General features: G+C 44.2%; 1 protein-coding gene across 2 annotated transcripts in view; it reads left to right on the top strand.

The window, feature by feature from the left end:
• TICAM2 (TIR domain containing adaptor molecule 2) overlaps positions 1 to 27,438 on the top strand; it is a 114,678-nt gene that overhangs the window by 71,327 nt on the left and 15,913 nt on the right. For both annotated transcript variants that reach the window (XR_014970338.1, XM_085632637.1), the window contains exon 2: positions 8,709 to 8,772. The gene's annotated coding sequence lies outside the window, so the exon portion shown is untranslated. The remainder of the gene's footprint in view (positions 1 to 8,708; positions 8,773 to 27,438) is intronic.

Here is a 27,438-nt window from a genome sequence, read left to right as displayed (position 1 = left end):
AGGTGAGTCCACAAGTGAGGTGGGGCGACTTTGACCACTGCACTCAGGGTCCCACAACTTCCCACAACGTCCTCTTTGCAAAAATAGAAGGCGAGCAGTCACTGGGTTTCCGTTTTTGCGACACAGTGGTCACAGCAAATATCATTGGTGGGGGATAGTGTCCATCTGGAGCGACCAAACCGGAATCCAACAGCACTGCTGGGTTGAACAGACTCAGTTGCAACTTTTGGCTGTTGAGGATTAGTCTTCTGGGGCGCCCAGCAGCAGGCATTGAAATTCCTCAGAAGTGGCTACTGGTTTGCTGGTTTGGACTTCTTCTGCTTTAGTGTCCCTGGTGCTGTTTCAGGAGGCCAGCCGACTGACCCTTGGAGTCACTACTTCGATCTGGGGCTCAAAATCAACTTTTCCCAAAGTCAGGAGCCATAGGCACAGTCCAAGCTTCACTAGCCCAAAGTGCAGCAGGTGCAGTCCTTCTGATGGTGCAGCCTCTCTTTGTGCAATTTCAAGGGCAGCAGGGCAGTCCTTCTTTGGTCTTCTCTCTAAATTAAATATATACTGAAGTTCAGGGTGCCTGGGGGTACCCATATCCCGGAAAGTGCCTGAGGGGCAACACCATCACTAGTCAATGGGCTAGTAGGTCCCCTCCTCTTTGGTAACAATGTTTCAGTGATGTGTGGTATTTAGCAACCCCAGAATACAATTTTCTAGCAACTCTCACGATGTCAAAACCTTCCCTCGACAGTGAGGAGCTTGGTAGCCCACCTCAGAGGTTTGGCTACCTAAGGCCTACATGCCCACAGAAAAAAACGATTTGGAGACGTGTTTTCTCTCTCTGTCCCTGTCATCAAATCGTCTACATGAAAAAAAGGCAGCCTGCTCGGCAGTGTTGTCACTAGCTGCCCTTCAAAGGCGGCTTCCTCTTTGAAGCTCACCTTTTGGTATAACACTCCAAGAGCCCTGCCTACGAGAGGAGGTCACACCTCACTCTGCGGCAACTGCCTCTGTTCCTAAGCCTGAGAATCATTCACACGTCTCCCCAGGCAGGCAGAAAGCTGTCTGTTAGCCAGGGCCTGTGCAAGGCCACTAGACCACCTGGGCCACAGGGTCACAACTGTCTAAAAGTTGCTTAACTTTAATAGTGACATTAATTTGGATTTGGGCATCAAGTCAGAATTAATGCCACGATTAATTTGATACCTTACAGTACCCAGATAGGTAGTCCCACTCAGAAGTTAGCCAGACTGGGGTGCCAGCCTGTAACCATGCATTGGCCAAGGTGCCTACTCATGTTTCACTTCAAAACAACATTCTGAGGAGTTTTGCTGCTGGGACATATAGAACAAACATGTCCTACTTAATAATATACAGCACCCTGCCTTAGGGCTCTATAGGCCTTCCTGTTTTAACTTACTTGTTGCCATTCCTCTTCCTTAGCTACGTCTTCCCTACTGCTCAGCCAGGGTGAGTGTTGGAATGTGTGATGATGTCATGGAATGCTTGGGTGCTTGGTTATGTGTGGAAGTGTCAGTTGGTGGATGCAGGCTGAGCAGCAGGGAGGCTGATCCTGGTGGGGCTACACTTCCATCTACCTTCCTTTTTCTACTAAACTTACCCTTGAACTAAGCCTGAATAAACCGATCCTGTTTTATACAGCTGGCTAATGGACTTTCTATTTACAACATTTTTGGCGACAATTGAAAAGAACCTGTGCGTTGAGGAAGGAAGACTGTGTATACCCTGCTACTGGAACTAAGGATCCTACTAAGAGTCTGGAACATATGAACTCAAACCTTGCAACAGAAGCGCCCTGATCAGCCCCACCAGTGTCCCTTATCAACAGGACAGCCTGCAGCCTAGGGCTTTTGACCTTCCACTACCGCTCTTCCAACACTTTGCTATGGAGCTTGCTGTCATCTTGCTGCCTTGAAGAGTTATTCCTGTCCTGCCGCCTGGGGACAGTGTCTCCAGTAACAAGAGAATTTACCAGAGGTTCGATAAGGTAAAGGTTTCCGTGCGCTGCACATCTTATTATGAGCTGCGTGACCAAGACTGTTTGATGTCCTGGGAACTGTAAAGGTATTCGTTTGGGAGTGTCTGCCAAGTGTCCTCAAGAGCCACAACCCCTGTCACTTTCGTGTGGGGGAAGCTCTGCAGTCTGTGTGCCCCTTCAGTAGGACCAACTATTAAGTCTCTCAAACTCATTTCAAGAGGCACGTTTTGAACAGAATGGAAGACAAGTTCCCGCTCTACTTGTTTAAAAGTGCTGACCTTGTTGTGCAGAGTGTGCGGTGTTTGGTGTTTCTACTGATTTCACTTGTTTTCCTAATTGGCTTTACGTCTATCTAAAGGCAACTGGGAACTGTTGCACACCGTTTTCTTTCAAAAATTTGTCCTCGCGCACCGTACCGTTTTCTTGGTGCCTCGTGGAGCAACAGAGAAATCCATCATGACGTCCTTGCTTCATCGTTCCTTTCCACTGCCTAGTGACGCCTGCATGCAGCAACGCGCCCTGAGCCATCCGGCTCATCGTCACGAACGTGCGGCCATCTTGTGCTTGGAAGTAGCACATGAATGGTGTAGTGTTACTTGGTATCCTGCGGTGGAGTTCGTGACTGCCAACCACGTTTTTAAGTCAATCGGAACTTCCTCGTCATGACCGGGATTGTGGCATTTCTCGATTTAAAGGTGTCGTAGGACGCAAATACCCCTTTCGAGTAAGTGCAATATTCCTGAGGGCTGGATTGAACCTCTTGTGAGTCTCGGATGTTTGGGTCGTTACTTCAAGCCTCTCAGTTATGAAGCACACGGAGGACACTGGACCTGGCCTGCAGTTTGTGTGGTGTTTTGAAAGACAGAGCACATCTTTAATTATTCCTCACTCTATAAGTGAGACGTCAACTGGGAGGAGGAAGTCACTGTATTGTATTACAGCTACATGGAGCTCATGGACAAGGACTTCACTTTGGGTGAGGACTTCGGGTGAGAGATCGCTCACCGGAGTAAGAGACTTCCTATTTGTTTATTTTCATTGCTACAATACTGTTTTGTGGGGGTGTGAGTGAGTGCCTCTATCCTGTGGGCGTGGTGTGTGCCCCAGTTTAGTTTCATAGGGAGGTGTGTCCCTTATTATGTTGAGGTTGTGGGGTGGTGAGTACCCCAATTCTGTTTTATAGGGATGTGTGTACCCTATTAAGTTGATGTTGTGGGGTGGTGAGTACCCCAGTTCTGTTTCCTAGGGATGTGTGTACCCTATTAAGTTGAGTTTGTGGGGTGGTGAGTACCCCAGTTCTGTTTCATAGGGATGTGTGGTGAGATTGTGGGGTGGTGAGTACCCCAGTTCTGTTTCATAAGGATGTATGTACCCTGTTACGGTGTGGTTGTTGGGTGATGAGTACCCCAATTCTGTTTCATAGGGATGTGTGTACCCTGTTACGGTGAGGTTGTGGGGTGGTGGGTGCCCCAGTTCAGTTTTCTAGGGTGGTGAGTACCCTACTACGTTGAGGTTGTGGGGCGATGTGTGCCCCAGTTCAGTTTATAGGGAGGTGTGTACCCTATTACGTTGAGGTTGTGGGTGGTGAGTACCCAATACTTAGAGGCATAGGCTTGTTGGTGTTTTAAGCCATGCTCTCACAATTCTTGTTTTCTTTATTTTTCCTAAGGGAGGGGGATAGGGCGTGTTTATGCATGTATATTTTGAAATGTTCCTTCCATATTCCCTGACGTAATGATATATGTACATTTTATGCATGTATAGTTTAGAGTGTTCCTTTTCATGCATGTATATTGGCGTGTTTATGCATGTATATTTTGGAATGGTCTTCCATATTTCCTGACGTAATGTATTTAATGATGTTTCCGTTTATGTGCATCATTTCTGCATTTAGTTTCCCTAAGGAAGGGGAATGTGTTATAACTTACTTGTTGCAATTCCTCTTCCCTAGCTACGTCTTCCCTACTGCTCAGCCAGGATGAGTGCTGGAATGTGTGATGATGTCATGGAATGCTTGGTGCTTGGTTATGTGTGGAAGTGTCAGTTGGAGGATGCAGGCAGAGCAGCAGGGAGGCTTCTCCTGGTGGGACTATACTTCCATCTACCTTTCTTCTTCTACTAAACTTACCCTGGAACTAAGCCTGAATAAACCTATCCTGTTTTTTACACCTGGCTAATGTAATTTCTATTTACAACCCTTCCTTAGGGCAGACTCACATATATCATTAAGGGAAGTCATGGGCTTGCCATTAATGGTAATGGAAAAGTTGAACTAGCAGTGTGACAATCTGCAATGGCAGGCTCTGAGCCATTTTGTACTTTGTCACACACAGGGTGGCACAAACAGCGCTGCAGCCCTGGGTGGACACTCTGCCTTATATGCCATTGATACCCTGGGTGCAATGTGCTAGGGACTTATAAGTCAGTGCTTGCCAATTGGGTATATCCAATTCGATATAGACTTTTACATAGGTAGGAACACTGGCACTGAGGTCTGATTAGCAGACCTCAGTGCACTCTCAGAGTCAAAAAAACTGCATTTATTAGTGCAAATGGGGCAAAAAGCGTAGAGGGGACCTGCAAAAAGGCTGTTTCCTTACATGACCCCCCAGGTAATAGATCAGGGAGACCTCAACTCTAATCTTGGTGAGTCTCCCTGACCATTCAGCGAGGAAGGATGTAGGAAACTGGCTGTCCTATTGCAGGGCAAACTTTGCCTTACATACTTCTGTCAGGGTCATTCCCACTGGGGAACTGACGTACCTCTACTTTGACAAGACCATCCTAAAATGGACTTTAGCTAGCTCTCTGTTTTTCCCAATCTTGACTTTTACTTTGGGTAGGGAGGTACCTAACTCCTGAAACCCAGCCACACCTAAGGCAACACCTAGCTTACCCAAAGACGTTACCCAACATTGGAGTAACCCCACCATGGGGTCAAAAGGCCTACTTTACTTCCTGTTATGGGGTCTGACCATTATGCTAAGGATAGGGTTATCATAAAGGCAAACACCCAGCTGAGGCTACTGACAGCTGTCAGTGCTCAGAACAACACATCCTTAGCTCTCTGGATGCGCTATCTTAGGGATTGCATTTGGTTCTTGGAGCCTCTCTACTTTTTCAGAGTGGGGTGCTACCACCTCATGTGGCTGAAACCCTCCCTCCACCCTTCCTTATGTCCGTTCAAGGGTGACACCCTGTTGCTGAACAGTTGCCTGACTGTTCAGGACTTCTTGGGGAACAGGAGAAGACTTGCCAGTGCCAACTTTGGGGTTCTCCCTTACTAGGTTAGACTTCCCTTGGCTCTCTTGCTGAGAGTTGCCTTCCTTTCCTATCTTTCTTATTTTTTCCTTCTCCTAACTATAGAGACACGCCCCCAAGTTCTGGGGGGGGGGGGGGGGGGAGTAGTGCCCTGACCAGCTGCCCCCTCTGGCCGCAGAACATCCTCTGGGAGGTCATTGACTAGGAGATAATCTAGGGGAAAGTCAAGACTGATTAAAGCCCTATGCCAGCTAAGGGTACTGCTTAGAGACTGTTAGAGACCTCCCCTGGGATAGCCCTTACTCTCCTTACCCCTCCTGGCAAATATTAGTCTGGAGACACCAACCTGTCCACCACTATGGTGTGACTGGCACATGTGTCCCTCAGGGCAATGCTTGGGATCCCATTCACCTTGATGGGGTGGAAGTGCTTACCACCATTCTTACGAATCACCAACTTACCATCTGGCTCATTTCCCCAAGTAAAAGCTACTAGGATATATCCTCATAGGAGGAATCCTTCTTAAAGGCTACACTGGCTAAACTAGTAGCAACCTTTTTCATGGGACAGGCTGCTTCCCCGCTGTAGTCCCCTGTTTGCTGACAGTCAAAGCTAGGTCTACTGTCCAAGAGTTTTTTAAGCCCTTACTCCCAACTACTCTGCTTGCTAGAAGTGGGATGGATCTTGTACTCCTCTTTTTTAGGGTTCTGAGTTTCTGAGGGAACCTCTTTGGTGGGTTTACCACCTCCCTCCTTTCCCTTCTGTGGGCCTTACCCCCCCCTTTTTTGGGATCACCCCACCTGGGTTTTCTTGGGTACTCTTGTTCTAACCCACTCATCAGCACTCTTGCCCAACTCTCTAGGGCTAGAAAGCTTTGAATCTACCAGATGCATGTGTAACTTCTTTGAGGTTTGTAAGAATGTGCTCCTTAACCCCTAAATTGTAGAGCCTCCTCATAGGTATCAACCTTGTTACCCTTAATCTAGCCATCCAGTGACTTCACAGACGAGCGCCCGACCACTATCGCTGTAGGATGGAGACCGGCCAACAGGTAGTCGGCGGCTCCACCCGCCATATTACGATCCGACCGTCGTCAAGTTATTCAAAAACATGCCATTCCCAATTGCGGCTAGTGCTGCAACCCAAAAAAGGGACGAAGGACAAGCTGCACTTGGAAAAGGCATATTTTTAAACATCCATGCACTGTGTGCAAGGCATCATGGCACACAGTACATGGATGTTTGGGGGACCACCACATGTGCCCATCTGGCCACATAGCAAAGTCCCTTTCCAGTGCCCTCGGGATCTTCCGCAGTTGGAAGACCGAAAAATTGCAGAACCTCTTTGCATACCTCACCATTCTTTTAGCAAAAAGGGGAATAGCCATGCATTGGCAGGCCCCTACGGGACCTCCGGTCGCAGCCTGGGTGGGCGTTATGAAAAAATGGGTAGGGCGGAGGAGGAGGTGCTGAGGGAAGAGGAAGTCAAGGACATCCGTAAGCACTCCATTTCTCTAAAATGGGCACAGTTATTACACACATTCACACACGAAACGACCCCGGTGGAAGTACCAACAGACTCCAAACTCAGACCCCACCTTTGTCCCCTGCAGGGTCGGTAGCAACAATCCCTCGACAGACCCCACCAGTCTAGATTCAATGCTCTGCTAAAGTCATGCCAGGAGCTCTTCTCTCATACACGGCGATAACCGGCCATGAAGGCTCTCCCACCCCCCACAAACGCACCATCACGCAATACGCACTAATGCATCACGCGAAGACGACGACACTGTCCGCACTATCGATATTTTCGACACCCGATCCGATAGCTCCCCAATGTCCCCCCTAATTGTCCCCCATAGTTAACAGTTTGGTATTTCACGTCAGCAGTTGCAATCCCGATGATAGTTAGATGGGAACACATTCACACAAGATTGGACAAAATGACTCTGGGAAAGAAACTATAAGAGTGCAACATTAATACATACCCATCGGAAACAAGCCCAGCCAGCGTATCAGAAACTTTCACTGAACAGCACAAACCAGAAGGAGGGTTCCCTCCAGAAACAGTTTTCAATGTATAGTATTCATAACAGCTGTGAGGCAGTAAAAATATGTATGTAACTACTTACATTCAATCAACTCCCAACTGCAGTTATGTGTCAATGCATGATAATGATGTAAGATGTTGATCTGTGACAAGTAATGTAAAAATCCCAATAAACACATTTTAAACAAAAAAAAGCAAAGTTCCTTTCCGGCTGCCTGTTCATAACGGTGAGACCTCCATGAACAGGCAGTCGGAATGAGATATCCTAATCCCTATGGCGGTGCCCCCACTGTAGAGATTAGGAATCCAACCGCCGTCTCAAAGGGATCTTTGATCCTGTCGGAGGTGGCGGTTCTACCCCCCACCTCTGCGGTCCGACCAGCTGCATTGTAATGCATCGGTCGGACCGATGCCCTAGATGGCGGGCAGACCACCACAGATGCCCTCTCAGTGGCGGTCCACCCGCCATCCTAATAAGGGCCTTAGTGTAAAGCACCTAACAACGAAATAAGAAAGTCACACAACAAGAAAGAAACACATCAATATATAAAAATAGAGCACACGTTTATGAATTTTTAGAGTCCTTGGTCATCCAAATCCACCAGCACCTAACAACGAAATAAGAAAGTCACACAACAAGAAAGAAAAACATCAATATATAAAAATAGAGCACACTTTTATGAATTTTTAGAGTCCTTGGTCATCCAAATCCACCAGATGGTTCTGGGGATATGGATTTTTAAAACATGAAATTACTTTTAATGTAACCGCAAACAAGCATTGGTCAACAAAAACTTTGCAAACTTTCGAAAAGTTTGAAACAGTTACATTGGCAACTCCAGCCTGACTTGGGCGACCACATCCGACAGTGCGGAAGTCTAGGAGTCCAGTAGGGTTACTTTGGACACTTACCTGCCCACCAGCTCCTTTTTCAGTGTAGTTCAAGCCTTTAGAAGCCAACCGCCTTAGACAACAATGGAGTGGTCCTGATCCTGGGGATGCAGGAGGAAACAATGCTCCTGGGGCTGTGTGGTCGACAGGGGTGAGTTGCAGGTGATTCCTCGGTCCATCGTTGAGGTAGGGCAACTTTGATCACTGTGCTCAGGGTCCCACAATGTCCTCTTTGAAACAATGGAAGGCCAGCTGCGGCTAGGCTACTGTCCTCACAAAGGCAGTCACAGTGAATATCCTTGGTGGGGGCTAGTGTCCCTCTGGAGCGACCAATCCAGAATCTAACAGCATTCCCGGTGTCACCTATTGGGGTACTGTGGTCTATATATGTAGCAATAGGATGTAACAGGACATACACAACTTCAGACAATCTGTTATAGTGGGTGCTTTTATTAGTAATTTTAAGGCACAGATGATGATATATTTCTTCTCTTATCTTCCTTTCCTCTTGGATTAGGACCGAGATCACCTGGGACCACTGTGAAGAAAACACCCTGTGGATGAAGAGGAAAGAGCCACAGGTAAGTTTCTTTCCTTCATTATTTAAGGCATTGGGTTGGGTGTGAAGGAAGACACCAGTTTCCTATCCCATCACCAAGTGAGTGGCTGTTATTTTACTGGGGTTCACTTTCAATTATCGTTTCCCACTAGGTTCTCATTATGGGGAGGGTTTTATGCAGGAACCTATTCTCAAGAATATGCCAGTAACCTAAAAACAAATTTTACTCAAATGAAAGGAAAAAGGAAAAAATATCTTGTTCTTTAAATGGGGAATGTAAGCACTCACATTTCAGTAATGTTCTGGCGCCAATACAATCTTAATATTTGGAGCATTAAAATCGATGAGCCCTCACTTCTTATACACCCTATATTCTTCTTTCCGGCTTCATCCCAGCTCCCCCTCCTTCCAAGTACCTGGCCACATACCTGGGCTAGCCACATTCCTCCGGGAATATGGCAGGACTCTGCACTCAACCAATGGCCTCCTGGCTCTTCACTGCCTTCGCCCAGGCCTCCAACTGTCTCTCTCACTTGATGGGACCCTTGTAATCCCAGTTCCCGCGAGTCACAATTTCTAATTTACAGCTCCCTCTTCTGCGTCTCCACTAATGCAGAGTCTTCGCGAGATAGCTTCTTTTCTGGGGTCATAAAGGCTGTCTCCTTTTGTGATTGGTTCTGGGATGTGTCCGTACACTGCATCCAGAGGTCACGTCCCACCTCTTCCGACTAGGCTGAATGTTCTTTAAAGTGCCTCCTGCCATAAGGAGCCTGGGAAACAATGAAGAGGGTGTTTTTTCCTGCCAAAACCATGGGGAAGGGCCAAAAGACTGACGTGTCTACACTCTCCTCCCCGTCACACCCAGGTCCAGCAGATTTGAGTGCAACTTTTGGCTGTCATGGATTAGTCTCGTGGGGTGCTCGGCGGTGGGCAGCGGCGATTCCTCAGAAGTGGCTACTACTTTGTCGATTTGGGCTTCTTCAGCTTTAGTGTCTCTGGTGCTGTTCCAGGGGGCGGGCCAACTGACCCTTGGAGTGACTGCTTCGATCTGGGCTGGGAATCAACTTTTCTCCTAGCCAGGAGCCACAGACACTGTCCAAACTTCACTAGCTCAAAGTGCAGCAGGTGCAGTCCTTCTGACGGTGCAGCCTCTCTTTGAACAGTTTAAAGGGCAGCAGGGCGGTCCTTCTTCGATCCTCTCTCCAAATCCATTGTTTACTGAAGTTCAGGGTGCCAGGGGTGCCCATTATATCCTGGGAAAGTGCCCAAATGGGACAAAGAGTTACTAAGCAATGCTCTAGTAGGTCCCCTCCTATTTGGTGACAAAGTTCTGGTGATGTGTGGCATTTGGCAATCCTAAACTGCACTCTTCTTGCAACCCTCAAGATGTCTGAACCTTCCCTCGACTGTAAGGAGCTTGGTAGCCCACCCCAGAAGTGTGGCTGCTTAAGGGCTACACACCACAGAAATACGGTTTGGGGATGAGTTTTCCCTCTCTGTTCCTGTCTCCAATTTGTCTACTTGGAAAAAAGGCAGCCTGCTCTGGAACGTTGTCACTAGCAGCCCTTCCAAGGCGGTTTTCCCTTTGAAGCTCGCCTTTTGGGCTAACATCCCTAGTGGCCTTCCTGGGAGAGGAGGTCACCGCTCCCTTTGAAGCAACTGCTTTTTTTCCTAAGTCTAGGAGTCATTCACACGTTTCCCAAGGCAGGCAGTAAGTAGTCTGTTGGCCAGAGCCTATGTGAGGCCACTGGACCAGAAAGAGTGGTAACTTATCAAAAGTTGCTTAACTTTAATGGGGACATTCATTATGATTTGGGAATCATGTCGGATTTAATAGTACAATTAATTTGCTAAATTAAAGTACCCTGTTAGGTAGTCCCAATCAGATGTTAGCCAGGATGTGGTGCCAGCCTGTAACCCTGTATTAGCCAAGGGGGCTACTAACTTTTTCACAGCAAAACGTCAAACTGAGGGGTTTTGCTGCAGGGACATATAGAACATACATGTACCACTTGATAATATACAGCTCCCTGCCTTACGACTCTATAGGCCTTCATAAGGGAAGACTTGCATATATCATTAAGAGAAGTTGTGGGCTTGCAATTAATGGTAATGGCAAAGTCGAACTGGCAGTGTGACAACTGCCCTTCCAGTCTGCATTCACAGGCTGGGAGCCATTTTGTACTTGGTCACACACAGGTGGCATAAAAAGTGCTTCAGCTCTGGGTGGACACTTTGCCTTACATGCCCTTGGTACCCTGGGTACCATGTACTAGGGACTTATAAGTCATTTATTAGGTTGCAAATTGGGTATAACCAATTTGACATACACTTTTACATGGGTAAGAACACTGGCTCTGATTAGCAGACCTCAGTGCACTCTCAGAGTCGAAAAACCAGCAGCTAATAGTCAAAAGTGGGGCAAAAAGTGGGAGGGGAACCTGCAAAAAGCCTGTTTCCTTACACCAAACAAGAGTTTGTTTCTTATTGGAGCATTTGTAGCATGTTAGGAGAGGCTGCATTGGAAGTCTTTGGAACACAAACAGTATACGGTGGGAGGGCTGTCATTTTAAAAGCAGCAATAGGACCCAACCACAATAATCCCAGGATCTCATGTAATTTTGGACTTGTTTTAGCAGTTCTCGATAATCCTAACTGTGCCATGTATGGTACTGGCTATTTGAATCCGTAGGTAAGCTGTGTGGTTGGTGGCCCATGTGATTTGGTAGAGGAAGCGCAGTGCCTCCTGCTGGTGAGCCGTGGCTATAAGAATAAGTATCTGTGACATCTGTAACTTCTGTAAATTGAGTTGAAATCCGTAAATCTCATCAAATGACTGCAATTTTTTCCACACTGCTGGTAAGGAGCATAAAGGCTTGATCAGAGTGAGGATCACTTTATCTCCATATATGCAAATCTTGTGCACCTCTCTCCCAAATAAGATGCCCTTATAGAATTATGCGTTCGGCACTAAGGGCTCCATTTACAAGGCAAACCATAGTAGTGAGAGGGCATCCCTGGTGCATCCCTCGCTGTATGATGAAGGGGGCAGAAAAGGCACAGTTTACCCTTACTTGATCCTCTGGAGAGGAATACCCACATTGAATCTATCTTAGGAACCTGGCTCCAAATTCACGAAGGGACTCCATAAGGTAGGGCCAGTGAACCCTGTTTTCCACAACACTGGTTAGTAAGGGAGCACCAAGGTTAGCCCTATGGACCTTATCTATCAGGTGTAGGAGTCTTGTGTTGTCTAAACATCGCCTTTCTAGAATGTAGCCCGATTGGTCTGGGTCAGGCAGACTCTGCGTGTAGGGGTTGAGTCGTGATGTCAGGATGCTTGTGCATTATTTGGCATCACCATTTATGAGTGAGATGAGCCGGTATGTGCCACATTGTGAGGTATCTTTACCTGGTTTTGATATCACTGCGATTGTGGTGGTGGACATGGTAAGTGTCAAAGAGCCCCTTTTTAAGAAGGAGTTATAAAGGTTAGTGAGGATGAATGCCAGCATACGGCAAAATGCTCTGTAGAAATACCATAAATACCCATCCATTCCAGGGGCCTTATTAGGTCTTAGTCTAGCTACAGCTGATTAAACCACTTTTGTGATAAGTGGTTCTCGTGATTCCACTTGACTAGTCGTTAGCTTAAGTAAATTGTCTTGTGTAAGGTATGAGTGTATACGGTCTTGTGGGAGAGTCCACACAGAATAGTTTTTTGTAAAATTCTCTGAATTCCGCTGCTATGGGGGAATATGGCATTTTAGTCCGCATGCGTTTACAACGCGTGCCATTACAACTCAGTCGTTACAACGACCACGTTGTTACACCCCATCCCTTTACAATGCAAGTCGGAACAACGACTTGCTGTAGGGGGCACTGGATGTTGGAATAGTATAATTTACTATTCCAACTCCAGTCTGTGCAACAGTATGTAAGGTGTTGGATTTTAAATCCAACACCTGCTGTCCCCTAATGCAAGTTGTTGTTCCGACTTGCGTTGTACTGCTATGCGATGTAACGAAGCGGTAGTTGTAACGACCACGTTGTAATGGCATGCGTTGTCTCGCATGCATGGTAAACGATGTTTACCCTATGAGGTTGCTTCCTATTATTGTGGGACCCTTTCCATTTTGTAGATGATTGATCCTATCCTTTTTTATCTTCCCTCAGAGTTTTGGTGCTAGGAGCCTTCCCGCCTTAATTATTTTGCCTGATAGTATTGTGCTTCATCTGGATCAATGCGTATTCTGCTCTGCCTTGATCTAGAAGTCTGAATTGAGCATGGACTGCCATTAGAGGGCACCAGATCCCAAGGGAACAGGTACGCTTATGTATCTGTTCTAATTCTTTGACTGCTAGCTTGTTCTTTGAACTCTTGTCCCTCCGTTCCTTATTTTCATAGGCCCCGATGGCTATCACCTGCCTCCAGAGCACAACATTTACAGTATCCCATAGTGTGGCACAAAAGACCACCCTGTTATGTTATGTTATTGTGAATTTCTAAAACGCACATTCACCTACAGGTCTCTTGGCGCGGAGTTTTTGTAATTCTGGGGTCAGCGGTTAAAAAGTCCATGTCTAAATGTTAGCCTGGGTATAAAGCCAGGTCTTCAGCTTTTTTTCTGAATTACACATGATCTGTTTCTAATCTCAGAGATGTAGGCAGAGAGTTCCAAAATTTGGGTCCAGGTATTGAAAAACGTGAACCTTCTGTCTGTTTGAGTCTGAATCTGGGGACTACCAGTAATTAATGTGCATGGATCTTAGAGAGCGCTGTGGGGAGTATTTGTGAATTCTGGAGGGTATACACTTGGGACCTATGCCATGTATAGCTTTAAACAGGATGTAACCTGTTTTAAACATGGAGCGCTGCTCCACAGGGAGCCAGTGAAGCTCTTTCAGCAGCGGCCTGATGTGACAGCGTCTGTCTTGTTGGTAGATAATTCGGGCGGCTGGATTTTGTATCATCTGCAGATGGTGTTTCTGATTTTGGGGTAGGCCTAAGTAAATTGCATTTGCCTAATCAATGTTTGATAAAATCAAAGCAATAATGATTTGAATGCTGGCCACTCTGCTGAAAATCTTCTGATTTTTTGCAATTTCCGAAGTTGGAAAAAACATGCAGAGGTAACCGAGCCGATCTGTGTGCTCATAGAAGATCTGAGTCGATCTGTATGCCCAGGTTCTTAATCGTATTTTTAGGAGTAGGTGCTAGGCCTAGCTCCGGGGGCCAGTATGCCAGAGTCCAGTAAAGGAGTTTGTTTTTGGGGATTATGTTTTCGTTTTTTTCAGAATTGAGTTTTAATTGATTAATATTCATCCAATTCCTGATGAATAGCATGGTGTTCCTAAGAAACTCCTTGGAGTTTATTGAATCATCGATGGAGAAGATCAGCTGCATGTCGTCAGCATAGTTGTAGATCTTGACCCCCTTCTAACGAAGCCCAAGTATGAGAGGACGAATGTAGACATTAAAGAGAAGCGGGGATAGAGAGGAACCCTGTAGTACTCCACAGCTCATATTAACAATGTCGGATTTGTAGGGCAAAAGCCATACTGATTGCTTCCGGTCCTCTAAAAAGGACTTGAACCAGCTCAGGACAGCGCCTCTAAGACCTGCTGCAGCAAAACGTTCCATCAATATATCATGGTTGACGGTATCGAAGGCTGCAGACAGATCCAAGAGAATCAGGGCCTGAGTGCAGTCATCGTCCACCTTTCCTTTTAGATCGCAAATGACGGACAATATGACAGATTCGGTGGAGTGAAAATGACGAAAACCTGCCTGGTGGAAATCTAAAAAAAAGTTCCCTCTATAAAGGCGCTAAAATATTTGGCTACATGTATCTCCGATAATTTAGCCGGAAAGGGAAGAAGAGATATAGGCCTGTAGTTGTCCAGCTTCTGAACGTCAATACCTTGCTTTTTTGCAGCAGAATAACCACTGCTTCTTTAAAGACTGACGGCACAGTCCCTTGGGTCAAGGATAGATTCAGGAGGGCAAGGATAGTCTCTGGGAATGCTGATTTGATTTTACTTTATTCAGGAGGTCGGAGGGATGTTCTTTGTTTAGGCAAGGGAAAGCGGCCATAAAATTGGAGTTGGTGTTACCTAACTGTTTTTCCACATCTGTGTGGCTGGAATCTATAGATTCTTGGATTTTCTTAATGTTATCTATAAAAAAAAGAGTTTAAATCCTTGCATAATTTCTGTGTAGCGATGATAGGGGGGGGGTCACACGATCAGGGTTAGATAATTCCCTTACAGTATTAAAGATATCTTTTGTCTTGTTATTTTACTTTAGTACCTCGTTAGTAAAAAATGATTTTTTTTGCCTCCAGGGTGTTTTTTTTATATGCCCTTAGGCTCACATTGTATTGTTCTTAAGATTCTGTCGAATAGGTGTTACGCCATTTCCTTTCGGCCTGTCGTACACTAAGTTTAGCAGATTTTAAATCGGCAGTAAACCATTTAGATGCTTCATGCCGCCTAATATGAGAGGTTTTAGCCTGTAAAGGGGCATGAATATTAATGCCGTTCAATTGCCAGTTGGCTATCTCTCTCTCAAAGATGTCTATATTATCCAGACTTATAGGCAGCTCACGGTTCAGAGTATCACATAAGGGTTCCATGTTTATGTGATTCCAGTTTCGGCATGAGCCTTTTTGTTGGGGCAAGGTTTTAGGCAGAATAATATCACTCAGAGTAAAGCTAATCGTGTAATGATCTGACCATACACAAGGGTGGATTGCTAAATTCTGAAGGGTAAGGTTAATAGACCAGACTTGGTTGAGTGTATGACCTTTAAAGTGCGTGGGTACTTGGATGTGTTGCGTAAGGTTTATAATTATTAAGGACTCAGTCAGTTCCTTAGCAACCTTTTCCCCTTCCGCCTCATTGGCCCAATTATTCATGTCTCCTGTGACCAGGACTTTAGCATAGTCCACGGTCAAGGAGGTAATGCTATTTGCAAATGCTTTGGGAAATTCCGGCATCAATGTGACTGATCTATACAAGAGTACACATACCATTGTACTGTTAGGGGAGTCCAGTTTGACTAATAGGCTGTCAACCAGTGTCATCTCTAATGGGGAGATGGCGGTGAAAGACAGTCCCTTTTTAATAGCAACTGCCACCTCGTCCCCCTTTTTTCCTGAGGATCTGTTAGATTTTAAGAGATAGTAGTTTTCTGGGAGTGTGGCTAGGATATCCGAAATGTGGATTCCTCTGTCAGCCATGTTTCTGCCACAAACAGCATGTCAGGCGAGCCAGTATATAAAAGGTTCAATAGTTCAAGTTGGTGTTTAACTCAAAACCTGACTAGCGTCCCTGCGCTTGTAGAAATTCAATGCCTGACCTGGATGAAAGAGGTCTAGCTCATCCAGTTGAAGAGGCAGGTTGTGCAGTTGCCTGTCTCGCAGGGCCATATCTTTTAGTTCTGCCAACGTGTAGGGGATTTTTTGGCCATAGCGGCGGGCCTCTGGCCCCGTCCGGACGCAGACGGGCTCAGATGGGCTCGCGTTAAGCGCGCCTTTGGCGCGCCAACAGCACATCCGTGCTGCGGGCATCAATTTTAAGTCTACCGCATGCAATAGACTCTGCCCCCCCCCGCCCCCCCCCACGCTGTTTGGCTGAGGTTCTGCTGCCCAGTACCAATACGGGCTATTGCTTAGTGGCTGCACAGCGGGAGAGCAGGAAGGAACCAGGTAACAAGGATTCAAAGTCAAATTCTATTATCACATTTGTTTAAAATGCGGTGCAACTAAATAAACTGCAAAAGGGAGAGTTTAAAATTGTAGTATAAGAACAGGTTATTTTTATAAATGACTAACAGCGCAGTGACTCCAAACAGCGCGTCCAAAATGTGGGCGACAATTTGAAGCCTACGGCGTGCAATACATTCCGTCCCCCTCCCACGCTGATTGGCTGAGGTTCTGCTGCCCAATACCAATACGGGCTATTGCTTAGTGGCTGCACAGCGGGAGAGCAGGAAGGAACAGGTAACCAGGTAACAAGCATTCAAATTCAATTATCAAATTTGTTTAAAATGCGGTGCAACTATATAAACTTCAGCCTTCATGGATGCTATCATCTGAAGTCCTTTGAAGATCTAGCAAGGCTACGTCTCTGAACTTCTAGAAAGGCTATGTCTATGGTTATTGGGACTTGATCAGACATTGCTGTGGGGTGTATTTCCATGGTCATTTTACCCTCGAATAGTGTTGGTGTCCCGGAAGTGATGAAGTCATATGAGATACCGAATAATTAGTCTAATCCGAACTGGTGGTCTGGAGTTTCCTCCAAATATCTTTCATCCCAACTTCTCACATCCATTCCAGTCTCCTTGCTGTAAGAGCAACCAATGGACTATATCTCTGGCCCGACTTGTCTTGCTCATTATTCATTATGATGTTGAAGCCCTCCCCAATTAATAGATTTCAATTCGGTGTCTGAAGTATATCCGCTACAGCTTGGGTCAGAAAAGGTTCTTGACCTATATTAGGGACACATATGGTAGCCACTGTGAAGCCCTCACCCTTATCCTAAGCTTAAAAGCTAGGACCTTTCCTCAAATCTTACACACAGTGTCTCCCACTATACCAGCAAATCTGGAAGAAATCAATATGTATACCCCCTCTTTTTTTATGGAGCCCCTGGAGAAGTATTGCCTGTTAAACCACTTGGATCAGCATCTGTGCCAATCTTTGGCTACCAGAAGTGTCTCCTGAATCAAGCATATGTTACATTTGAGCTTCTAAGTATGGACAACACTGCTATGCACTTTTCTGGGTTGTTTAACGCTCTAGCATTGAAACTGACTATTTCAACATGTCCCATGCATAATTGTGACCTTCAGCTGTATAGGCTGACAAGTGACCTCACAGGTGCATTGGACTCTGTATACCTGTGCCTCCTCGGTGTGTAGTGTCTCAATATATATTCCAGTGATTCAGATTGCCCCCAATCCATCAAATTGGTCAAACATTCAAACAACTAAAAAGAACTAAGGACCTTATTACGAGTTTGGTCTGTGGGCTGCCGTACCGGTAGTACAACAGTGGTGAACTCGGCAGAGTTGTGGGGATTGGCTTTGCGAAGATGACTGCTGAACTGCTGACACCTCCAGCGAACTCCGAGCTTGGTAGCTGTGGAGGGGGCCTGCAAGTTTGTGGAAGGTTCGGACCGCCAGTGAAACCGCTCATCGTATTACGAGTTGCTTTACAGTCAGTGTGACTGTGGTGGTCCAACCACCACATCTGAGATGGCGTAAAGGGACGGATATAAGGCCAAAACTAATTTCTACACGTCTTCTTGCATCATGGAGCCCATCGGACATGTCCTGCCGCTGCGCTACCTCCTTGACCATGTTCAAAACTCACTCCATCGTGGACAAAATTGGCGATAAGTCATACAACTACCTGTTGCCATAGACTCCTCTGCAAAACAATGCCCCACCATGGACCAGGCAAGAGAGTTAGAGTCCTTAAGTAATTTACACATATACAGGGACCCTGTCTGGGATTGTTTCTTAACAATCATCAAAAATACTGAGACCAAAACATTGGAACTGCACAGCCACACTGTACACAAATGGACATTTTTGCAGATTATATACAGTGATAGTGATTTGCGCATTAATTTGTGTTCCACAACACCATCTCCTCATCAATATCACACCTATAAATCTCTGACACACATCATTTACCCTTTCTCGCTTGTCTCCCATGTTACTACTGATCCTTACTAGTCATGCAGGTTACCATTTCTCAGGTGTTGCTAAAGTGACATTAAAGTGACTACACCTACCATGAGGCCTTGTCACTCCAACTCTAACCAAGATGCTACACTCCCTTTCCCCCTTCTCACTTGTCTGCCATGTCACTCTTGATCTTCACTTGCCATGCAGGTTACCATTTCTCAAGTGTTGCTAAAGTGACATTGAAGTGACTACAACTACCATGAGGCCTTGTCACTGCAACGCTAACCAAGAAGCTATAGTTAATGTGACACACTCACATGGCACGCATCCCAGGTCCTGTTCTGATGTCAAAAACCACATCTATATGGCTGTGTCAGTAAAGTCAAACCCACTTTATGCTGCAACTCTGTATTGGACTCTCAAACATCACCCATGTGAAAAGGCAATGTCAGTTAATGGGATTACATAGAATCAGCTTGAGAACTATTCTAAGGGTACAATGGAAACACTCTCTTTATGATAGCTATGCCTCTATCAGGGGGAACCCTGAAAGGTTGGGGCACCGGGGTATGGTACATCTTGTCCATGTCTGACAGACTCCATGTTCACTGGACCTGGGAACTGAAGCATATCAGGGACAACCAATAGCAGAAACAAGTGCCATGTATCTGTAGGCAATGGGTAAGAGCAACTTATGAAAGCATACATAGCACTAACAGCATGTGGCACACATCTAGATGAATTAGCTGTATGGTACACACTGCAAAATGGACACGTCCATGCAGAATTCCACAAAGGAATGACAATTTGACACCCTCCATGTGTGGATACATCAGTATCCAACTTCATCACATGAAACACATATCCAGCCTACATCATAGGGAGAAGTGCAACCTACATGATGTTGATAGTGGCGAGGCCAAGCAGAAATATTTACCACAAAACATGCCACCCCATATAGCCATCCATCCAACTTTTCAGCTTGTCCTGTGTAACTCCAGCACTGGCTCTAAGGCCACGTCAGACAAACCACTTTAGCTGGATGGATCAGAAATCAGGGATGAAAATAACATAAATGCACTCATCCATCATTAACTATACTCTAACATCAAATAATTATAAAAGTAATGGCAGGACTAATGTCTTCCAAACTGTGAAAGTTTTTATTGAATGGATGAAACAATTCATCAAATCTAACAAAGGCCAATGACCAGTCCTTATCTAGAAACCTGTGCCACTGCACAATGCTGTGCTGCTGTGCCAACACACTTGCCTTTTCTGACACTGCCAGGGAACCTCCTCACAAAGGGGCATCCATTGAGCACAGCAGGCACCTCGAAGATGGTACTTGGAGGGTGGGGGGGCAGAGGTTTAGGAAGAGGTGGGTTTGTCCTTGGGAGGGGGATTCTTGGGTTTGGGCTCTTTGGGGCTGGGTTTTGGTTTAGGAGGTTTTTTTTTCTTTTTTGGGCTGGGGTCAGGGGTGGGGGGCGACTGTTTTTCAGGGGTGGAGTGGGAAGTGGAAGGGATGGGTTTGCATGTGGAAGGGATTTTTGGAACTTTTGGGGCAGGTGTCACAGGGTTAAGGGCAAGGTTGAACAACAGATATTCACGGGGAAAACAGGTAGGGTGTTCGGGTTGGGAGGAAGAGGGAGTGGAAGTGTGAGGTGGGTCTGCTGTCTAGAACCGCTGTGACCAGCTGTGTCCCCACTGATGTTGGCCCCTTCTTCTCTGCTTGCCCTGAATGTATCTGAAATCACATGTAACATGGATTTATTGCAACCACGTTTCCACAACTGACCATCACAAATCCGCTGAAAACATTGAAGAAGTCCACATATCACACCACCTTCATGGTACACGCCAAAGGCTTCTAATTTAGCATGGGCATATGCATGCATGCTACATGAACTGCAAACAGTTGGGTCCACTCATGTCATAACCCCAGACAGGCCCAAATTTATTGATGGAATTGTCTACACTCCATCCTTATGTCCATATTAGGATAGTTGATCACTTTGCATACTTTGTCCTCTGTTGTATACCATTGTAAAGAGATGTAACCAAATAAGATGGATCCTATGTGAGATGTACACAATGCTCACACAAAGCCCAGATTCAAACAAATCGAATGAGTACTCATAACACATCAGGATATCATGAAGGCCAAGTTGAACACAAGGAGATGATGGATGGAGCTATGAATTTTTCAGACACTCACCTCACCCCCAGTCACAGATCTAGGTTGAATCCATCATTGTTCTGTAGCTTAATTCGCCACCCCAATTCAGACCCAGATATGTGCACATCCTTCTTGACCCTGTGCCTCATGGGAACAGTCCAGCCCGAACTGCCAAGCCAAGTACTCCCTGGACCGAAAACAATCATCCTGGGACCGGTTTCGGGGTAAAACCCCTCATCAGCCAGGCTAGCTTGAATCCAGTGGCAAAGTGAGCAAGGGACCCACGTCTGGGCATACCCTGACATTTTAGGGCAAACAAAGAAAACACTAGGAGATGGTGGATGGAGTGCTGAAACTTTTCGGACACTCACCCCCAGTCACAGATCTGGGTTGAATCCATCATCATTCTTTAGCTCACTTTGCCACCCCAGTTCAGACCCAGCTATATGCAAATCAATCTTGACCCTGCGCCTCATGGGAAAACTCCATCCCGAACTGCCAAGCCAGGTCTTCCCTGGACTGGAAACAAGCATCCTGGGACCGATTTCGAGGTAACACCCCTCATCAGCCAGGCTAGCTTGAATCCAGTGGCAAAGTAAGCAAGGGACCCACATCTGGGCGTACTCTGACATCTTAGGGCGAACAACGCAAACACAAGGAAAGGATGGCTGCTCAGGTTTTTAAATTTAGTTTTTATATATTCATCCAAACCAGCTTGAGGTACCGGTGGACTTCAGTTCAGTCCAGACCAGATATCAATGTATCTTTTTTGTGTTCCTTTCACGGATATGGGTGACATCTAGAAGGGGGGCGTGTCACTAAGAAACAGGCGAGAGAGTGATACTGAACGGTCTGGAAACCCACTATAAGTGGATAGAAGTACTCTGCTCTAGTCCTGGAAAAATGTAGTTATCTCCTGGTTCCCCCAAACAAAGATAAAAAGAGGAAGAGGGTACAATTATAGGAGCCTTTCATCAAATAAAGTCTCATCCTCTACTGCTTTTTTTTTGTGCCATTATTTCTACACACACTTAGGATTCCCGCTATCACCTGGGTGTGGTGAAGGTGTCTATCATTACCCTTCTTGAAAAATCCTATATACTTACTGCCACATTCTTCTTCTTTTGCCTTTGAGCTGCGAAGGGACCCCCTCCAGGATGAGTAGATGATCTGGAAGGAGAAAGAAGAGGGAAGAAGTTACAGGGGACCACTCTGACCGAATATACCAACCTATACTTAAACTGCAAATATAAACACAGCGATATTAAGAAACACATACAGCCTCCTTGCTTCTTTTTCTGCCCATCCCTCTCACAACTCCACTAACAGCCAATTCTCATTTGAAGTAAAGAAAATGATAGCACTAGCCCACATCCCTGTCACAGAGGTAGTTAACAGCTATAACATACTAATAGAATGCCCTTACTATCAACAGAATGAAGACAAACTTACTCCCCTAATGGACTGTTTTGAAGATACATGAGATGGCAGACTGCATCGGTCAGGACACAGACACCAAGCCAAAATCCAGATACAATGGTATAATGTCTACGGCAGCAACCTGGCTCAGGAAGCCAAAACAAACAATGCAGTGGAAGGATGGCATAATGCCTTCTAATCCATACAAGGCAGAACACAACCTACATTATACAAATTTATTGAAGAATTACAAAAAGTGCAAAGATACAGAGAATAGAACAACCTATTACTGAAATTGTCACTAAACTTAACAAACAAACTTAAAAATGTATGCGATACTACAAAGCAAAGTCAAAATATTCATAAAAAACAAAGGACTAGACTATGTAGAAGTAATAGCCACATTTATCCTCTAAAATACATATTAACCCTTCATAGACCTCAAAAACCACAAGATACACTTAACAAAATAAACCAAATATATATATTTTTAATAATAATATAAATATTTTATTACACCAGTGAAAGAAATTATAACAAAATAGAAAATTATCATTCACTGATATAATAAAAATAAATATAAATACATAAAAACAATATATAATGCTAAGCAACAAACCAACTTTTAAAAAAACTCAATCAATGACTTCAAATAAATACAACACATAATTTAACCAATACCACATAATAATACCATAATCACAAGATAAGCAAATTATTACCATATTTCCCACCCACAACAAAAACGCCAGGCAAGAACCGTCCGACAAAGATTCGGAGGTTCCACCCGCCCTATTAGGATATGAATGTTGAGCAGGCATTTTTCTAGTGCGGCCTGTGCTGTGGCCCAGGAAAAGGGCCGCAGCACACGCCGAACTAGAAAAATGCATTTTCTACACATCCATGCACCGTGTGCCAGTCACCTGTGGTGCCTGGCACACGGTGCATGGGTGTGTAGGGGATACTACATGTGCCCCACAAGGTACTGGGGCCCTGCTTGGGGTCCCCAAAGTCCATTTAGGTCTGCCTGTTCATGGCAGTTGGACCGCCATGAACAGGCATTCAGAAAGGGATATCCTAATCTCTACGGCGGTGCCTGTGCAGACACCACCTCCATTGTAGTGCTTAGGAATCCGACAGCCGTTCTGACAGGATCTTTGAGCCTGTCAGAGGCAACGGTCCTACCCCCGACCTCTGCGGACCAACGGGCTGCATTGTAATGCTATAGTCGGACCGATACACGAGATTGCGGGTGGACCGCCACCGACGCCCTGTTAGAGGTGGTCTGCCCACCATCAGAATGAGGGCCGTACTGTTTTGTAGCTGCAGAACTCTTACCTAATCCACATAATAAAAAATAGTAATCCACCAAAAAGTAATAAAACAAATGCAAAAAATCCCAAAACAAAACGCAAACATATTAGCAAGCCAATCGAAATACTTTGAAGCAATCCAAAGTCTGAAGGTTCCATAAAAATACCTGAAAAAAAGATTCTAAAAAAATAAATTACTCCAGAATCCTGAAAAATAAGGAAATCTAATTTAAAAAATATGGTTTATAATAAACCAAAACAGATTGAGAATGAATATATATGTAATTATTGAGGTATGAATAACTCCCTCTTTCAGTTATACTGTCGTATTTTCCTGACCTTATCTGTAAGGTCTTCTTACCTATTGTTCATATGTCTTTGTTCTGCTATGTGTTCTGTGATTTTTGTTTTCATGTCAGAGAGTGAATGACTGAGGTGTGAATGCTATGGTTTATGAGTTGAGTGTGTAGGGGTTGTGTATTTTTGTCCTTTCGTAGCATGTAAAAAGTTTTGTTGTTGACATGTATGTGTCTGAGATACTTGTTGTTATGTGCATATACTTATGGTTATTCACATCTATTTAAATATGATTATAATAAGAATGTTTTTCTATAAAAAATTGCGGAATTTTGATTTGCTGCTTATTGATTGTTTTTTATTATGTGGATTAGGTAAGAGTTCTGCAGCTACAAAACAGTACGGCCCTCATTCTGATGGTGGGCAGACCACCTCTAACAGGGCGTCGGTGGCGGTCCACCCGCAATCTCGTATTAGTATTAGCTCGATGTATATATATATATATATATATATATATGTGCTTGTATGATTACTCCTAGATGACTCTTTTTTGAGCATCCTTAAAGTGAGGTGATTTAATCCACCGTTTAAAGGTACCAGGTAGGGTTCTTTGTTTTCTCCTTTTTGCCCAAAGAACAGCAGCACCTAACCATGACTTGCCTCTTGTAAATATGAACCAAAATGATACAAATAGATTACAAATTAGTGATCAATGGTAAAAAATGATTGCTTCCAAATGAAACAAAAAAAAGACTATCTTCCCATAGAAATCAATGGAAAAAACAGTAAAAAAATGTATATATGTTAAAAAAACGTAAAAATTATTACAAATGTTAAATATTTGTTCCAAAAATTGTAAAGTATAAATTAAATACCAGTATAAAATATATTCAATTATTTAATATATACTAATAATGAATATGTTAAAAAATATTTCAAAAATGTATGTAAAAATAGTTAAATAAATGTAAAAAAATGATATTGAATGTAAAATAACATGTGAAAATGTATGCTATGCTAACAAGTATAAAGTCTATTTTTAATTAAAAAGATTATTACTTTATTTCTCTTTAAAATTTCTATTATTTTATTTTACAAATATATTTCACAAAATGTAAATTATACAATACATTTAAATTGTCAAGAATTAGATTTGTAAAAATATGTGTGAAATCCGTTTATTATACTAAATTTGGGGAACATTTTAAAAACTAAAGGGGTGACATTTTCTATTTCCACTCCAATCTAAACTAAATTGTAGAAGGTGTTGGACACTAAAGGAGTGACATTTACGATTCCCACTCCAATATAAACTGACTCAACGAAGGTGTTGGACACTAAAGGGGTAACATTAACTATTCTCACTTCAATCTAAACCGACTCAAAGAAGGTGTTGGACACTAAAGGGGTAACATTAACTATTCCCATTCCAATCTAAACCAATTTGGGGAAGGTGTTGGACTCTAAAGGGGTATAACTAACTATTCCCACTTCAAATTTAAACTAATTTGGGGAATGTGTTGGACACTAAAGGGGTCACATTTACTATTTCCACTCCAATCTAAACCAACTCAACGAATGTGCTGGACATTAAAGGAGCGACATGTACTATTCTCACTCCATTCTAAACCAATTTGAAGAAGGTGCTGGACACTAAATGGGTGATATTTACTATTCCCACTCCAATCTAAACTAACTCAGGGAAGGTGTTGGATACTTAAGGGGTGACATTTACCATTCCCACTCCAATCTAAACATATTTGGGGACGGTGTTGGACAATAAATATGTTACATTTACTATTCCCACTCCAATCTAAACCAACTCTAAGAAGGTGTTGGATACTAAAGGGGTGACATTACTTTTTCCCACTACAATCTAAACCAATACAGGGAAGGTGTTGGGTGCTAAAGGGGTAACATTTACAGTTTCCACTCCAATCTAAACCAACTCAGGGAAGGTGTTGGATACTAAAGAGGTGACATTTACTATTCCCACTACAATCTAAACCGACTCAGAGAGGAGTTGGATATTATTCACACTCCAATCTAAACTAACTCAGAGAAGATCTTGGATAGGATACTAAAGAGGTACATTTACTATTCTCACTCCAATCTAACGAATTAGGGGAAGGTGTTGGACACTAGCGGCCTGTTTACAAGTTTGGCGGTGTGGCGCCGGGTCTGCCCCGCTGCCACCAAACCCATGGTCGGGGTGCCTGTCAGATTACAAGTGTTTCTCGTGTCTGGTGGGGCCTTTTTTTTTACATTCCCACAGTGGTGCCTCAGAAAATGGGCATCGCAATGGGAACTCCCAAAACTGTTCCTGCACAGCATGGTCTGTAAAGTCCATGGGGCTGATTATGAGTCTGGTGGCTGTAAGATCGTCAGACTTGCGGTGGCCTGTCTGCCATATTACAACTTCAAATGTTGTTGCGGTGGAGGACCACTGGCACAGACCATTATCCTTTGCCATCCCTCTGTATCACAGTATTTTCTAGCAGAACTTTTGCCATTAAAATAAGGGTAATTTGTTTCTTTGCCCTGTTTCTTGTCCCTTTGTCTTCTTTCATTTATTTCCTTCTGATAACATTTTTTTATTTCATCACATTTCTTTGCAAAATACCAGGGCCCAAAAATCCCTGTTTAACTGAAGGAGAATTGTCAGTCTTGCTGGATGAAATCATAGGAGTAGAGACACAATTGTTCGGAGCCCAAGTCCAAAATACACCCTAATATCTGAAAAGGCAAATGTGGGCAAGTGTAGTCGACTGAATGAATGCTGTAGCAAACAACCTGTGCACACAGGAGGAAATTAGGAAGAGGTGGAATGACCTGTGTGGTAGGGTGCGTTCCCTGGCCTCCAGGTGTCACATGGAGGCCCAGGGGACTGGTCTTGGTTCTCCCAGGCCCCCTTACAACTCATGCCCTGGGAGGAGAAGGTCTTGCAGATCCTACATCCTGAATCCTTGACACGAATACCTGATGGAATGGAGTCTGGTAAGTTATACTTTACAAAGTCTCATTAAACCTCAGTGTCCTCAGTTGTTGCCAGTATGTTCTGCACATATTTTCCTAAAATAGTACCTCAAAGTATCAGTATAAAATGATTTGGATTGTTTGTGTAAATGTATTGTGTTGCATCTAAGATTACAGATGTCAATCTCCATTACATGTCACATGATGGTATGGTGTCTGTAAGTGTAAGCACACCAAATAACCCATTACCCCTTTGTGTGTTATATTGTAAGTGTCTGTCCAATTTAATTGCATATTTTCCACAGATATGTTCCACTAATCATTTTGCAAGTGTTGGGAAGTTGTCTTTGAAATGACTACAACTATCATGATGCCCTGTTTATGTTTTCTCAAAAGAATATTTCTATATTATATTGCTCTTTCTCTTTTGTCTAACAGATTTCCCCATATGGTTAAGTGTCATGTAGTGATCAATTGCTATTCGATGCTCTCTTCTGAAAATAGTTTGTGTTGTTTATTTAATGTTGTTCTGTTCTCCTCAACCAATTGAATTGATATCATGAGTTTCACAAATCAAACTGTGTAGACCTAAAAATTGGAAGGTATGAAAATAACTATGCTGAATAATCGTGGGAATTGCAAAAATTTACATCCAAGTTGTGTAAATGTCTGTTTTGAAGTCACATAGGCATTGGAATTGTCAATTACACATTTCACCTCTCCACTGTGTTGGGTTGAATGGATGGGAGATGTTAGGTATACTTCCTAATCACTTCATAAACATTTCAAGACACCTTA

The sequence above is a fragment of the Triturus cristatus genome, chromosome 2_1 (assembly GCF_964204655.1).
Source record: "Triturus cristatus chromosome 2_1, aTriCri1.1, whole genome shotgun sequence".
NCBI classification, from domain to species: Eukaryota; Metazoa; Chordata; class Amphibia; order Caudata; family Salamandridae; genus Triturus; species Triturus cristatus.
The sequence above is the reverse complement of the archived record's forward strand: the minus strand, read 5'-3'. Positions and strand labels throughout refer to the sequence as shown.